Source organism: Vicugna pacos, chromosome 11, assembly GCF_048564905.1.
Source record: "Vicugna pacos chromosome 11, VicPac4, whole genome shotgun sequence".
NCBI lineage: Eukaryota > Metazoa > Chordata > Mammalia > Artiodactyla > Camelidae > Vicugna > Vicugna pacos.
Window position 1 is genome coordinate 15454765 of NC_132997.1, and position 14984 is coordinate 15469748.

The 14984-nt window shown below is 42.4% G+C and overlaps 1 long non-coding RNA gene across 1 annotated transcript; it reads right to left on the reverse strand.

Moving 5' to 3' along the window:
• Window positions 1–1197: 1197 nt before the first annotated feature.
• Window positions 1198–10939, reverse strand: LOC140699678 (uncharacterized). The gene is made up of 2 exons (XR_012077928.1): window positions 10876–10939; window positions 1198–1540 (listed from the first exon to the last, which is right to left on the reverse strand). It is a non-coding gene; the product is annotated as an uncharacterized lncRNA (long non-coding RNA).
• Window positions 10940–14984: the final 4045 nt, after the last annotated feature.

The following is a 14984-nucleotide window of genomic DNA, read 5'->3' on the forward strand; positions in this document are numbered from 1 at the left end:
TACACCTTTCCCTCTGTTTGTGTTGTCATTATAGATACGTTCCTGTATTACCAAAAACTTGAATTTTCTGCACTGTAGCAAACTCAAGGACACCACCAGTCATTCTCAGAACAGTATCTGCTACTAGTTGCTATCTGTAACCTCATGGTCTCAAGGTCTCCCCTTGTAATGATGCAACCATTTTGGACCAATCTTTACATAACAAACACCCTTACATCCTGCCAGCTCCAATTCTAATTCTTGACAAACAACATATTTAATTTTGCAGTTTTTGACTGTATAAGCCTTCCCCATTTTGTGGTTCAGCATAACACAATCCAAGTGCTTCCTGACTCTGTCTCCCAGGCTTCAATCCTCAGATTGGCTCAAATAAAAATGTTCTCTGTTCCTACTGTAATTGTTTATTGATTATTTCCATTGATAAAAATAAATAAATTTTCCTCTCTACATTTTTCAATGTTGTCTGATGTTCCATACTAAAATGTTACTCATTCTAAAATCATAATAAGAAGTAATTTTTAAAAAACTGCTGGTTGCATTTGAATTAAGTTTATAACATCATTTTTTCATTTCTCAAACAAAAATAAAATCAGATATCTACAATTATAAATGTAAGTGTTCCAAACAAATACAAATCAATACAAATAAGTCTATGAGCTGATTTTTCCTGTATATGTCTGGACAGAGACATTATTTCAGCTTGAAGTTACAGGTAATGAATTTGAAATACTTTCAAGTCAGACGCTGAAGGTGGGGGAGGGCAGGAGGTTCAGGGAAGAATGTGCATGAGAACATGCGTGTCGAGTTCCAGGAACTTAGTTACTCAGTGCTCTGTTCATGCTAAGTCAGGTGGCAGGTGGAACCATTTCTACCCAAGAAAGGCACGGGAACAGAAGCCACCGTGGGGCACGATGGCATCAAGAAGAGCTGCTCACAGTCAGAAGAGGCACAAGCTGACCAGGCTGGTAAACCAACTACACGTCACTGGGCTCGGAAAGCCAGGGAGCTCCCAGGGGAGCTGGAGATAGCGTGGCAACAATATACATACCAAACACAGCAGATGCTCTTATAAAATGCTAAAATGAGATTCAGTTGTCTTACTATAAGTGCCTGAGCCATAACACATTATTTCTCGGTCTTTCCTTAGAAACAAAAATAAGTCTGGAATCAGAAACAGTGACAGAGCCAGAAGACGGGTGACTTATGGCTGACAGCTTATCTGTCTTTCTCAAACTAATCACACTGTTTATTCTATTTTGGGAAAGCACAGTGTGTGGCATTACATAGAAGCCCGATGTAAGCCAAGTTAAGAGGTAAAAGACAATGCACAAAACACGTTTATCCTCACATTATTCATGACACACGTGCACAGAAGATACTGCATTTTTTCAAATGGGAAGAGCCCACCCATAGCCTGGATGCCATCTACAGGGTCCTATGATGCGCTCACTGCTCAGGTTCGTCCAGAGACTTGTCATTTTCCTTGTCTTTGGAGGACCGGCCATGCGTCTCCATTTTTTCCAGTTCATCTGATTGTGCTCTGAGGAAAAACAAAAGCCAAGTGGTTGTTAGATAATCATGATCTTAAATACAGGAAAACTCTGTGTATTTTGATATTTTCAGCATCTATTTGAGGTAAAGCTTGACTTAATTCATGACACATTTTAAAATGTTTAAATGTGTTTAATGCAAACCAGATCATCTCCAAATCTTCTAAATGCTATTCGCTATTAGTCATGCACCAAAAAAAATAAATAAATATTTTTATTTATTCCAGCATGCTTTAAAACAGTACAGTTTTCCTCCGTTGTTTTTAGGTATTTCTAATGCTCTCTGGAATGCAAGACTTTTATTTCAAACTGGTATTTCTCTCAGAAAGTAATCAAGTTAAATTTGTAAGTAATTTGATCCTAAAGGTGTTATAACTTTTTTAAAGAAATAAATAAGTATTTAACTATTGCAATCATTGTTTCTGCCTCTTTGTTTTGGAAAAAGAAAAGTACAATTTAATTATTAAGTCATGGAACAAAAATAGAAGATTTTGATTATTTCAAATTTTTTCATCACAAAAATGCTCCAGGCTTCTTTTCTTTCTAACTGTCCTCTTTCACCCTTTAACACCCAAGCTAAAAATTTGTTGCTCTAAGTTTGGTTCTTTATAGGAGAGGATCGTCTGCATTTTAACATAAGGCAGAATATTTTACAGGTTTGAACAACACAAAATTTATTCTTAATACAGAATTTAGATGATTTTTATTTTCAGTTTTATCTCTATAATTCGCAAAGATGTTTCAAAACAGTCAAAATCCTACATTTTCTAAGTGCATTAAGAAGTCTGAGTCAACCACCATATCTTGGGTTTGAGTCTAGTCCTCAGAAGTTAAAATCCCTTCAACATTTTCTGTTGTTTAAACATAAGGCAGCTCAGCCATAAAGTGCTGTAAATGATAGAAGCTGAGAGATTTCTAATAAAGATATTTTGTGTTTTGTGTTCGCTGACTGATTTGAAATGCAGGCTTTTCTGTTGTTGGGATTACCCAGCAAAGACTAACTCCTCAAAGGAAGCTTCTCTCAGCAGGGAAAGAAGATTTGATGACAGATCAATAGATCTTCTGAGGGCTTGACCCATTTGGCTTTTGGAATGTAATGCAACAAAAGATACATAGAAGTAAATGAGATGGTTTGGCTTCAATATAACCTTCACTAAAAAGCCTGCCTTGCCCACCTTGATCCTCATTATAACAAGTCTCTGTCCACAATAACACAGAACCTTATATTTGTTCTGTTCTGTGCTTACTACAATGTCTTACTGGTGCTACACATGGATGTCTACTTCTTCTACTGACTGGAGCTTATTGGAGAGAAGGACTATGTCCTGTGTATCTCTGTGGTCCTAGTGACCAGTATGATTCATGGTACAGTCAGCCCTCTTTATCCGTGGGGTCTGCATTTGTGGATTCAACCGAACACAGATCCAAAATACTCAGGGAAAAAAATTTCATAAAGTTCCAAAAAGCAAACTTGAATTTGTTGTGCTCCAGCTACAATTTACATAGCATTTATGTTGTATTAGAAATTATAAGTAATCAAGAGGTGATTTCAAGTATACAGGAGGATGTGTGTGGGTTATATGCAAACTACAAACAATTTTATTTAAGGGATTGAGCATCTGGGGATTTGAGTAGCAATTCCCTGCAGATACCAAGGGATGACTGTATGTAGTTAGAAGTCAGTAATTTTTTTAAAGACAGAAAAATTAGATCACTAATTGAATAGGAAAAAAGAAAGCCTCCATGTCCTGGGAGAAGAGAGAGGTTAAAGGAGGAAAGTTAATGACAAGACAATCAAAATAAGAAATATCGAGGACATAATGATATACAGATAATGCCAAGTGTTTACCATCATCCTACAGTAAAATGAGGGTCCTTATGAGGTAATTTGAATCCCAAATAGATACTTATGTATGCCTGAGACAGAGCTGGTCATGTCAAACATGAGGATACAAATAGATAGATTAAGAAATAAGAAGGCTGCGTCCAGCAAAGGTACATGTGAATTCACTCATCTATACGTTCACTCAACAAAACGCTCTCGTGTGCATATCATTCATCTCTTATGCGGGAATACGTATGTGTAGGAAGTTACAAAAATAGAACTAAAACTTAATGTTAATCAAGTCTGCAATATTCTGCTATTCATTGCTACAGCAAGACCAACTGTTTCTTCTTGCCTGACATCTTGGCTTTCTTCTTGCAAGACATGTGGGATCAAGCAAAAGTCAGTATTTTTCTACCTGTTAAAAACCCATTTCTCACTCTTATCAGCAACTATCAACTATGTAAAACGAGTGCTACAAATTCATGCCAGAACTTAGAGGTCATCTGGATAATTTTGGCTTTGTTTGACCTCCAAATTAAATATAGTCTCAAGTGTTCTCCTCTGGTTCTTCTTTTAAAAAAATGAATTTTAGGGATTATTTATTCATCCACCCATTCAATCAAAAGCTGACTGTTTACCAGGCATTGCACTAGGCACTGGAGATAGCAAGATAAATGCTGGGCTTCAGATTCCAGCAAAATCCCACCTCACAAAATACACAGTTACTCATAATATCACTCTTATTTGCTCAAACCTTCTATAGTGATCTTCTTCCTCTGCTTTTTAAAACTGTATATAACCCTCTATGAAGAGGATGTTGGTGATCTCACTGCCATACCAGTGGTGATGAGAGTTACTTATTGAAATAGGTTCATTTTCCCTTATGGCCAAAGCTATGTGCAAAGTAGCTACACACTAACACATCGATTACCAACATAAAGGAATTTCCAAGTTCTAAACATTTAAATAACAAACCTTCCATCTCCAAATCTCACTCACAAACCGTCTAAGATTAAATCATTTCAGTCTCCAGGACAGGGGTTATCTTTTGGTTATTTCCTTTCTTTTACTGTTCACCCCTTCCCACCCCCACCCCGATTATCTGCAGAACATTTCTTCCAGAATATCCTTTTCTGAGGGTTTCCTGTTTCCCTGTGAATGAACTAGAGCACTGCTGCATAGTTGGAGGCTTTCACTGGTTACCAAAGATCCATCCCACCCAACACCCAGACACGCTATTCACCCAACCACTGGCCGGAATGGATCCAGATTCCTGGCTGTCATCCCTGATTTCACCAAATATTTTGACCTCCACTGCCCTAAACCCACAGCACCCTGACAGTGAACCCTACTGTTTCAATGCCTGAGAAAAACTGAAACTTTCCCAGGGAGGGGGTTGGGGACCAGGGGTGGAGGGGTTTGGGGAGCAGGGGTGGAGAGGGAGGGGAGGATGCTGAGAGGGACGGATGCACAGTTCTGTGGCCGAGTCTGTTAATGACACCCAGCAGGTGTCTCTTCAGTGCTGTTCCAGAGAACGCGGACTTGGATCCCTGAGAGTCTGTAAGTACTGCTGCATGGGCCGTCCACCTTGAGACTCACGGTGCTAGACAAACACTCTTAGAAGTTATGTTGTTGACAAACTGTTTCATCTTAACAGCGATCCCCATACTTACTCCATCATGAAACATGATTGTGTGTGAGAGAGAGAAAAAGAGAAAGACAGAGACAGAGAGAGAACATGACAGTAACACTCCCAAGTACCCAGTGCTCTAAGGGATACAGGTGAAAACACTGTGCCAGGCCAGCCTTTTACCAGTTTCTTCAATCAGTTTCTACAATGTTCATAATATTTCTATTCTAAATCTAATCTTTAAATCTTTGCCTTGCTCCTCAAATACCACCATGCCTCTCACTCTTAGGTTTGCCTTATAATACTGTCCCCTTTGATGACAGTACTATACCCTGTTTCCTGGATTTCCTCCCACCCCTCTGCTGACCTCCTCAGTCTTCACTGCCCAGGCTGAAGCCCTTGTTTCCATCATAAGCCTTTGTTTTCCCTTCATATCCACACAGGCAACCAGTTTCGCATCATTTCCAAGAAGCATCTTGGATCAAATAAATGTCTAAACATAAACTCATGTTTTCTTCCCCCAAATATTCAGTGATCCTGATTACTGGAAACTGTAAACTAGTCACCCAGCCACAAAGCTGAAAGTCATGTAAACACCTGTCTCTACTTTGCCTCCGCATCAGATGCATCACTAAGTCTCCAGTTCACTTACTTCCCTCCATTTCCACGGCCATAAACCTTGTCCAAACTACCTCCTCCCTCAATTTGCCTCCTTTGATACTGGGCTTAGTCTCCTCATAGCCATCCGAGGCTCTCTCTAATATAAGTCCTACAGGGCACACAGTGTCATTTGTAAAAAATGTGGACCGGAGCATGTATTCTATGTCAATCTACTTATGACTCTGTAATAACTAACTGGCATTTTTAGAATAACACCCTAGACCTTGGGTGCCTACGATGACCGCGTGACTCACCTTCCTCCACCTCCCATCTCAGGTCTTGCTTCTACTTGCTGAACACATTGGTCTTGGTGGCTTTCATTCAGTTCCACAAACATTTCACATTCCTCATTCATAAATGCTGTGCCCTGTGTCTAGAACATTCCCCACGCCTCTCAGCTTCCACAGTACCCACTACCTCATTTCAGCTCCAATCTCTCTACCTTGGGGAGGACTTCCTTACCCTCCACATCCATGAAGAATCCCCCTGGTAATATAACCCCACTGTACAAATTCCCTTCCCCTCACAGCACGTGTCACAACTGTGCATGGATACGTAAGGCCTGACTCCCACATTCGAAGGAAAGCTCCATAAGCACAAGGATAATGTCTATTTTGTCATCATCACAACCAGAGCACATGCCTGAAATAAAGCAGATGCTTAGTAACTGTCTGATGGCATAATAATGAATGACTGGAGCTTATTATATAAAAATTTCTGATGTCCCAGCTCCTCATTCAGTCCCACCTTTCCTCTGTTTCTCTCCTTTCTGCAACAGGAGCTGCAGACTACCAGGAGCTGAAGTGGTGGGTTACAGTACCAGTGGGTGTCTGATTTGGAAATGGTAAAGGTTAACATACTTGGTGACATCAGTGATGACAGCCAAGAACTGGGTTCTGTGCTGGATGGGGTTCATGGGAGAGTGTGCCTGGTCTCAAGGAATAGTTTTCTTTTCTTTATACCGGGTGTTAAATGCAGCATCAGCAGCAACCTGGCTCTTTCTGTAATTTACCTCTTTATTTCTCCCTCTTCAGTCCTTTATTCTTTCCTATCTAAACTTCACACTCCTTTCTCCCCCAGTCACTTCCCTGAATCCCTTCACAACCCTCTCTCTACTTGTGCAGCAAAATATCTTGAAGGTACACTGACTTCTTTTCTCATCTTTTGCTTGGTTTTTTATCCCTGTAATCTGGCTTTTGTTCTCATTTAGATCACTCTCACTAAGCCCAAAAATGATCTTCTTAGAGCCAAGAATCTCATCTATAGATGAAGCAAGAGCTCAGTTTTACTGGGCCCTTAGTAACAATCAGGTATCCTACAACTTACTCTACATGTATAATGTCACAGTCACAGGCATTATTAGCAGCAACAGCATCATCCCCATTTGAACAATAAGAAAGCTGAGTCTTAAGTCCCAACTAGTAAGCACAGGTGCCAAGGTTCAAACAAAGTTGGAGTGGCTCCCAAGCCCTCTTCCATCATCTCCTGGTGTCAGTGGCCCTACACTGAGGTCAGTTCACAAAGCTCTACTGAGTCTAGACCGCCTCCTGAAGTGGCCCAGGTCCTTAAAAACCAACATGCGGCCAAGATGAAGTCACTCCATTGCTGCCAGTCCTTCTTGTGACTAAAAATCCTGGCACTAAGAACACAAACAAAAACAGGAAATCTATGAAAAATGGAAAGAAGGCTGACTGGCCAGGAAGCTGACAATGTGAGGAGTGGTGAAGCTCCCCGGGTTTTCTTTCCCCCTTCACCCCTGATGAGATGCTGGAGAAGCCTGGACCTGGAACCACCAGAAGATAAGGGTTGTAAATAAAGCCTCTCCCTCCCTCTAGCCCAAGGACAGGGAAAGGGACATCTGGCAGAAGAACCTTGTTCTTAATACTGGCTCTACTCCAGCCAAGACCAAAAGAAAACTGGCCCCTTGTGGAATCAGTGTCACCATGGGCAGAACTGGACCTGCAGCCTGACCTGGCAGCGCTGAGGTAAAGGTGGTGAGTGGGAGGAGTGCTACTCAGAAATCTGCCTCCCCTATGCTCCACCCCGCAGGGTCTAGGGGGCCAGCAGTTGCTTCGTCCCCACTCCCCCAGCAGCAACGAGGCAGAATGAGGTGTCTCAGAATGGTAATATGGAGCCCTGCAATACAACTAGGACATGGGCAAAGACATAGATGTTTTTATCAAAGAGAATACACAGAAGACAAACACATGAAAAGATGGTCATTTGCCATTAGGAAACTGCAAATTAAAATCACAATGAGATATTACTCTATACCTATCTGTTAGAACAGTGAAAACTTTTTAAAATGGTGACAATACCTATGATGTGGCAAAATTTGATACCTCATATAGTGCTTCTGAGAATGTTAAAATGGTACAGCCATTATGGAAAATAGTTTGACAGCTTCTTAAAAATACATTGTAAATATACATTTAATATACAACACAGCAGATTCAATGCTGGTCACTTCTCACAAAGATATGAAAATGTATCCACACACAAAAGTTAATATATATGAATATTTGTAACAGTTTGATTTGGGATAGCTAAAACTTCAACACAACCCAAATGTCCCTCAATGTATGCAACAAATTTTGGTGCATTCATACCACGGAATACTACTACTCAACAATGGAAAGAAGTGAACTTTTGATACACTCAACAATTGGATGGATATCAAGGGAATTAATTCTACTGAGTGATAAAAAGCCAATATCAAAAGGTTACATACTATATTACATACTATTTAACACTCTCAAAAATGACAAAAATTAGAGATGGAAAAAACATTTGTGACTGCAAGGAGTCAGGAAAAGGAAAACGGAAAGAGTGTGAGAGATTTTGCAGAGGAGGAACAATTCTATATCTTGACTGTAGTGATGGTTACACAAATCAACATGTAATAAAACTGCACGGATACATACAGGCATACATGCACGCACACATACACCGGTGCATGGGAAACTGGCAAAGTCACAAAAAGCTCTATGGATCATACCAATGTCAATTTCCAGATTTTAACACTGTACTACACTTTTGTAAGTGTTATCATTCAGGAAAACTGGGTGAACGCTACCTAGGATCTCAGTGTACTAATTATGCTATAATTATTTCAAAATAAAAACTTAAAAGAAAAGAGATCAATGTGGCCAATTGATCCTCTGTTCCTTTATGTCTCCAGTGTCCATCCTCTGAATATCCAACCTTGGCTTATGCCAATCTGGTCCAAACACCCAAGCAAGAAGTCTTCGTTCAGTCTCTCCCCTCCACATCCAGTTAGGCAACACTTCCTATCTAGGTCAGCCCCGAAAAAAGTCTCAGAAGCAGATTTCTCCCTCTCCAATCTCACTGCCACTCCAGAATGCTATGGCCACATCCATCTCTGCAAGTGTCAACCCCTATCCAAATCCCATTCCAATTCTGCTGTGTATTACCTTCCTCCAATTCAGAAGTCCTCATCCCAAATACATTACAGTTTTCCACATCTATGCCTTTGATCAAACGGCTCCATGTACTGTGAAAGTCTCTCATCTCTTCTCTTAAGTTTATAAGAACATTTAAGAACAGCCCCAAATATTGCCTCGCCATAAAGATTACCCCAGGTCCCCCAAAATAAAAAAATTGTGGCCTCTACAGCAACTATCCTGTTCTTTCCTTAGAACCCTAGCCTAGCACTTACCACATTAGGCTGTAATTATTTAGTTGTGTCCCAGGGAAAGACAGACACTCCCAGAAAACTCCCAAGGACTGAACCTGATTGTCAATGTACACAAGGTCAGGCCAAGAAAGAGCAGAAGCTGGTACTGACAAGCCTTCCAGACCTGTGACCTCCCAGACTGGTCACACATGCATCCATGGACATGCAAACTCCCTAAAACTCAGAGGGGAGACACAGTGGCAGATGATGACCCTTCCCAGGAACTACCCATCCTCAAGCTTCAATCAGCTCAAGTTGCACCACTGGTAGCCACATTTAAGTCTTTATTAAGTAGTTATTTATTTATTTTTGCTTTTCCTCTATTAATTGCTATGAAATCTTCCAAAGCCAAAGGTTACTTCCCAAGAAAAATGAAGAAATTAATTTTCTATAAGACGACTAAAGAATGACTGAACTATGCTGGCATATACATTCACATGCAGATTTGAAAAAAGTCATAGGTTTATTAATATAAAGTGAAATATATTATTATTTCTCATGCAATTCACTCATTCCATTTGCATTCATACTGGATTACGTGAAGTGAATTACATTTGGGATAAAGTAGTAACAAACTGATTAAAAAAATCCTTTATGAAATTTCCAATTCAGTTAAGAATTAGAGAATTCACAAAAGGCTACTTTACATGCACATGGTAATAAAAGCTTGAAGGGAAATGAGGCAGGGAAGTGGGACGGATGGTGATGCATGGGACTGTCATCATTGTTGTTACTTGGTGATCACTACAAGGGATCCAAGGAGATCTTACTGACAAGCAGGCATTTGAGCCAAGACCTGAAGGAAGGAGGGAGACCACCACGTATGTGTCCAGGGAGGATTCAATGCGAGGGAAGAGCTAATGTCAGGCCCTGGGGCAGCATATTCTCAAGAAAGTAAGGGACAAGCCACAGAATGAGAGACTATTTTTTACAAATCTTATTTCTGAAAAGAGCCTTTTATCTAGAATACATAATTGCTAATACAGATTTCTCCTAAAGAAGATATACAAATGGCCAACAAGCATATGAAAGAAGCTCAGTATCAGGGAAGCGCAATCCAAAACCACAAGGACATGCCACTTCAGAAACATGAGGACGACTATCATCAAAAAGACAGACGATGACAGGTGTTGGCTATAATGTCGAGATAAATTGGAACCCTCATAGTCTGCTAGTGGAAATATGTAAAACGGTGCAGCCACTTTGGAAGCAGTCTGGAGTTTCTAGAAAGGCCAACCATTGAGTTTCCTTATAACCCAGCCATGACAATCTAAGGTATGCAGCTGTGAGAAATAAAACCTAGATCCCCAAAAAACTGGTTTACAAATGTTCACAGCAAAATTATTCCTAATAGAAAGAAATACAAATTGTGTGGACACCAGTTCAGGTATCCTGTCTCCAACCTGAGTCGCAGCCCCGCCCCCAGACCACAGGAGCCAATCCGCGCGCTCGCTGCCAGGACAGGCCCCGCCCCAGAGCCCTCCTCGGCCTCACCCCTCCTTCCGCCTACCGGCCCGCCAGTTGGCAGTCGGCAGTTGGTGTGAGCGGCCTTCGTTTCAGAAGCTCCGCGGCTCACCTGAGGCGGCGGCTGCTGCTGCGGCGGCGGCGGCGGCGGCGGCGGCGGCGGCGGCGGCGGCGGCGGCGGCGGCGGCGGCAGCGCGGTCCCTCCGAGAGGAGCGGCGTGGGCCGAGCGGCGGCCGCGGAGCGTTAAGCCCAGCGCGGCGGCGGCGGCGGCGGCGGCGCGCGGCGGCCCCGAGCTGGTCGGCCCCCAGGTCTTAGACGTGGGGCCGCGCTCCAGCAGTCTCATCCTCGAGGGCTCCTACCGCGTGGTGTGGTGAGTGTCCGCGCCCCGCGTGCCGGCCGCGCCCGCCCGGCCTCCCGCTCCGCCTCGTTGGCTGCGGCAGTGGCGTCGTGCCCGACCCGCGACCCCGACCCTGGCCGGACCGCAGCCGGGCTGCCCGCCGTCCGCGCGCCGGGGGTCTCGGGCGGGGCCAGGCCGCTTGGGCCGGGTCGTTACTCGCGGTGCTTCCCGGGCGGTCCTCGATGGCGCGCGGAGTAGGGGAGCGGCGCGGGGGTCGGAGGCCGGGACCCGGGACCCCCGGGACGGGAACTGCCCCCAGCCCTAGGGTACTTGACTAGCGGCCTTCCCTTGACGTCCCCATAGTGAAGCCTCGAAGTACTTAAGATGCTTGAGGAGGCGGCTGCGGTCTGGATAGCGGTTCTCAGGGGCGCGTGTGCACAACCCCGAAGTCATCGTCTTGTTTTGCCCCCTCCCCTGCCTTTTCCTCCAAAGGCTTTGGTTCAGCACCTTCCGTGGTGCCAGTGGTGCTCCCCTGCGCAGGCTTTCTAACAGGCATGAAGTGGCACCAGTGTGGGTGTGGAATGTCTCCATCTTCAAGTGTTTAAATGGGTTTGGGCATGGTACTGTTCGCGTTTCAGGAAGGGTAAGTCAGCATCGCTGTTGTGATTTATTTAAGGAGTCTTTTGGAGTTGGGCCTAATTTGACTTGTCCCGCCTTTTACCGGGCGTGAGCTCTCGTACTGGCATAAAGGCTTCCAGAGGTTTTAGCATAATGACTGTGGACTTTCCCTGTTGAAGCTTTAGTGGTCTGTGTGTGTGCCGCCCTGATGGAGTTCTTGCAGAGCCACATGCAGGCGCCCTTGTCTGGCTCGAGATCCCTCAGAAGTGTTCGTGGGATGGGGTTGATGGTGATTTTTCTTTGTTTTTTGTTGTTAGAACCAACTACCTGTGATATTTTGTGCTCATGCAGATTTGTGGTGTATGCTTCCTTATGCCTAAACCTTCATGTGTGTCTTTTGTGTTGTGTGAAGGAAGCAGACTATTTATGATCACTTCATGTCAGGTACTGTGCTATGTACCTTATCTCATGTTACCTGAACAGCCAGCTGCAGAGAGGGAAGGGCAGTGCTAGCTCTATTTCAGATGAGAAAGTGTTTTGAGGTGAAGCCGATTCTGAATGTCCCACAACTAAAGAGTCAGACTTCAGATTGTACCTGAGATCCTGTTTCAGTTGCCAGAGCTCTTTTCATTACTCCCTATTTTCCTTAATTAGTATTATTAATAAATTTGAAATTTTAGCATATTTTACTATTACAAGCAAATTTATTTTAGAAACATTCAAATTTGAACGGTAATAATTATAGAAATACACAGAGGGAATATTTTACCACGTATGTTAGCTAAGTACAAAGACTAGTTAAAATTCTTTAAAAAAAATACTTGAATATTTGCATTCTCTTCAGGAGCAGAGTGCTTCACAGTACACAGCTGTGAAGATTCACGTGAACTCAGTAGGCTGGGATCCATAAGAGGAATTAAATTAGGTCAGGCCTAAAAGAAATAAGGTCCTAGAAGGTAACAGAAAGACAGTACTGCCCACAACATCACTTACCTGGAGTAGGTCTGATTGCTGTGCACCTGCTGGTATGTATGCTAGTCACTAGGTCTCGTTGTGAGAGGCTCGGAATTGCCCGTCACATCATTGGGCCCTTAGAAAAAATTAACGCTTAAATGTGTACTGAAAAATTCTAATTTTATGACATCTCAGTCAAAAATTTTTGTTTAATCTGATGAGAATTTTTCCTAGCTTGAAGATGGTTTAGATCTGGTAACTTTCTATCTCGGCTGTGGACTTACATGACTTAAGTCTCTATTAGGTGAAATGTCAAGTCCACTTACTATATATATTTTCCTTTCTTAAGAAAGATCCAAGTACAAATAATATTGGAATTAGAATCCTGGGACCAGATTATAACTTTTTACCTTCAGGTTGATTGTATTTCATATAAGAGTTTAATTCACATTGTGCATTATTAGTATTTAGTAAATGTTGGTTAACAATGCTGGGTTTTTGAAGGATTTCTCAATTGAAATATTAATAATATTTGGAGAACTGACATTTTAAAAAGCTTAATGTTTCCAGAAGGACTTAAAATTTTAAGGAAGAATTTTTTTTTTTATTTTCTGAATCTGTTCATTAGGAATTTTGTCTTTTCCATGAAAAGTCCTTCCCTAAACATTACGTAGGGGATATAAAGAGTGGAGTTTGAATTGAGCCTTTCTGAGTGGTGTGATTTTGATAGAAAGATAATAGGTGCAAGGGACAATCTAAGCTATGGAATCCAATCCTGCAAAAGGACTTAGGTGGCAAATTGTGGAGGACTCTGTAGGCAGAATAGAGTTAGATTTTATGTTTGTGCAATGGAGAAGGATCAGAGTTTTTGAAAAGAGGCAGGCACATGATCAGTTTTGAAATTTTGGGAGAATCTAGATCGACACTGGTGGAAATGACAGGAGAAAATTAAGGTAGGGATTCAACTAGGCTAGTGGCCTTCTAAAGGTGAAGTGAGGTAGCGGTGTGGAGGATGGAGATGTTAGAGTCAATAATGGGCTCTTCATGGCAGGTATGGGATGCAAAGGATGATGAGGTCTTACAGGGTAAGAGTTACGGTGGTGCCGTCATTAGAGGAGGAATACTGTAGGCAGAGGTTTGTTAAGGAAAAATAGTGAGTTCTGGTTTGGACTTGTTAAGTATATGATGCAAGTAGGTCCTTTAAGTTGTATCCACAAGGCATCCTGAAAATAAGAGGGACATAGAATCTGGAGATGGAAATTTGTGTAAGTGGTAGTCTGGTGTACAGGAGCACAGATCCTTATTTGAGATCATTGGTTAGGTGAAATCGCATACATATATTTTGTGTGTTTATCTTTTTAGTAAACAATCCATATCATTCAGTATATTTTCAAAGGGTTCATTATCCCAGAGAAGTTAGGAACCAGTGAGACAGAACAGAAAGACCAAAGAAGAAGCCTTGGCAAGCAAGTAGTTCTAAGAGGTGGGAAAGGAAGAGGAAGCTTAGGAGTGGTGAGGTGTATAAGACCGGAGAAAAGGGGAAAAAATGGTATGAAAGAGAGAAGTTGAAGCTATATGCTTCATCATCTTATTAAGATAACCATCTGTGTTGGGTAAATTCAGCTTGAGACATTTTCTGAGTGTAACGAGAGGTCGTGGGGTCATCTCCATAGAGATGATAATTGAAGGCTTGAGAGAGGACAAGATGAGAAAAAATGTGTGAGCTGAGCTGAAGGAATGCCTGTCTTTAGGTGTCCTTAGTGGGCAAGCTACAGAAGAGGAGGAGGAGGTGTGGTCAGAGGCCAGAGACCTGGGAGTCCGCAATGTCTGAGGAGCCGGGGACATTGTGGTCACTAGGGATCGGTCCTGAGGACGGTAGAGAGCACGGTGCAGCTGGAAGACAAACTGTTGGATTTGTTGACTTTCAGCACTCCTGAAAAAACATAGTTTTAACAAAAATTTTGTCGTGCTCATATTCCTGATGGTGCAGTATCTGGTCCTGTTAATGTTTCTGTGATCACAGCAGGCTGGTAAGAACTACCATTTAGCCAATGTTTTCTGTTATATTTTTATGCATATATTCATTAGTCTTCTTAGCCACACTGCAGGGGTGGTTCCTTTCGGTAAGTGGGAGTCTGAGACACAGCGAGGTTACTTAATTTGCCCACAGATACCCAACTAGGAAGTGGTAGAGCATCTGTGTCTGCTTCCTAAGTGATACTCAGCCAAAGATTAGAGTTGAGAAA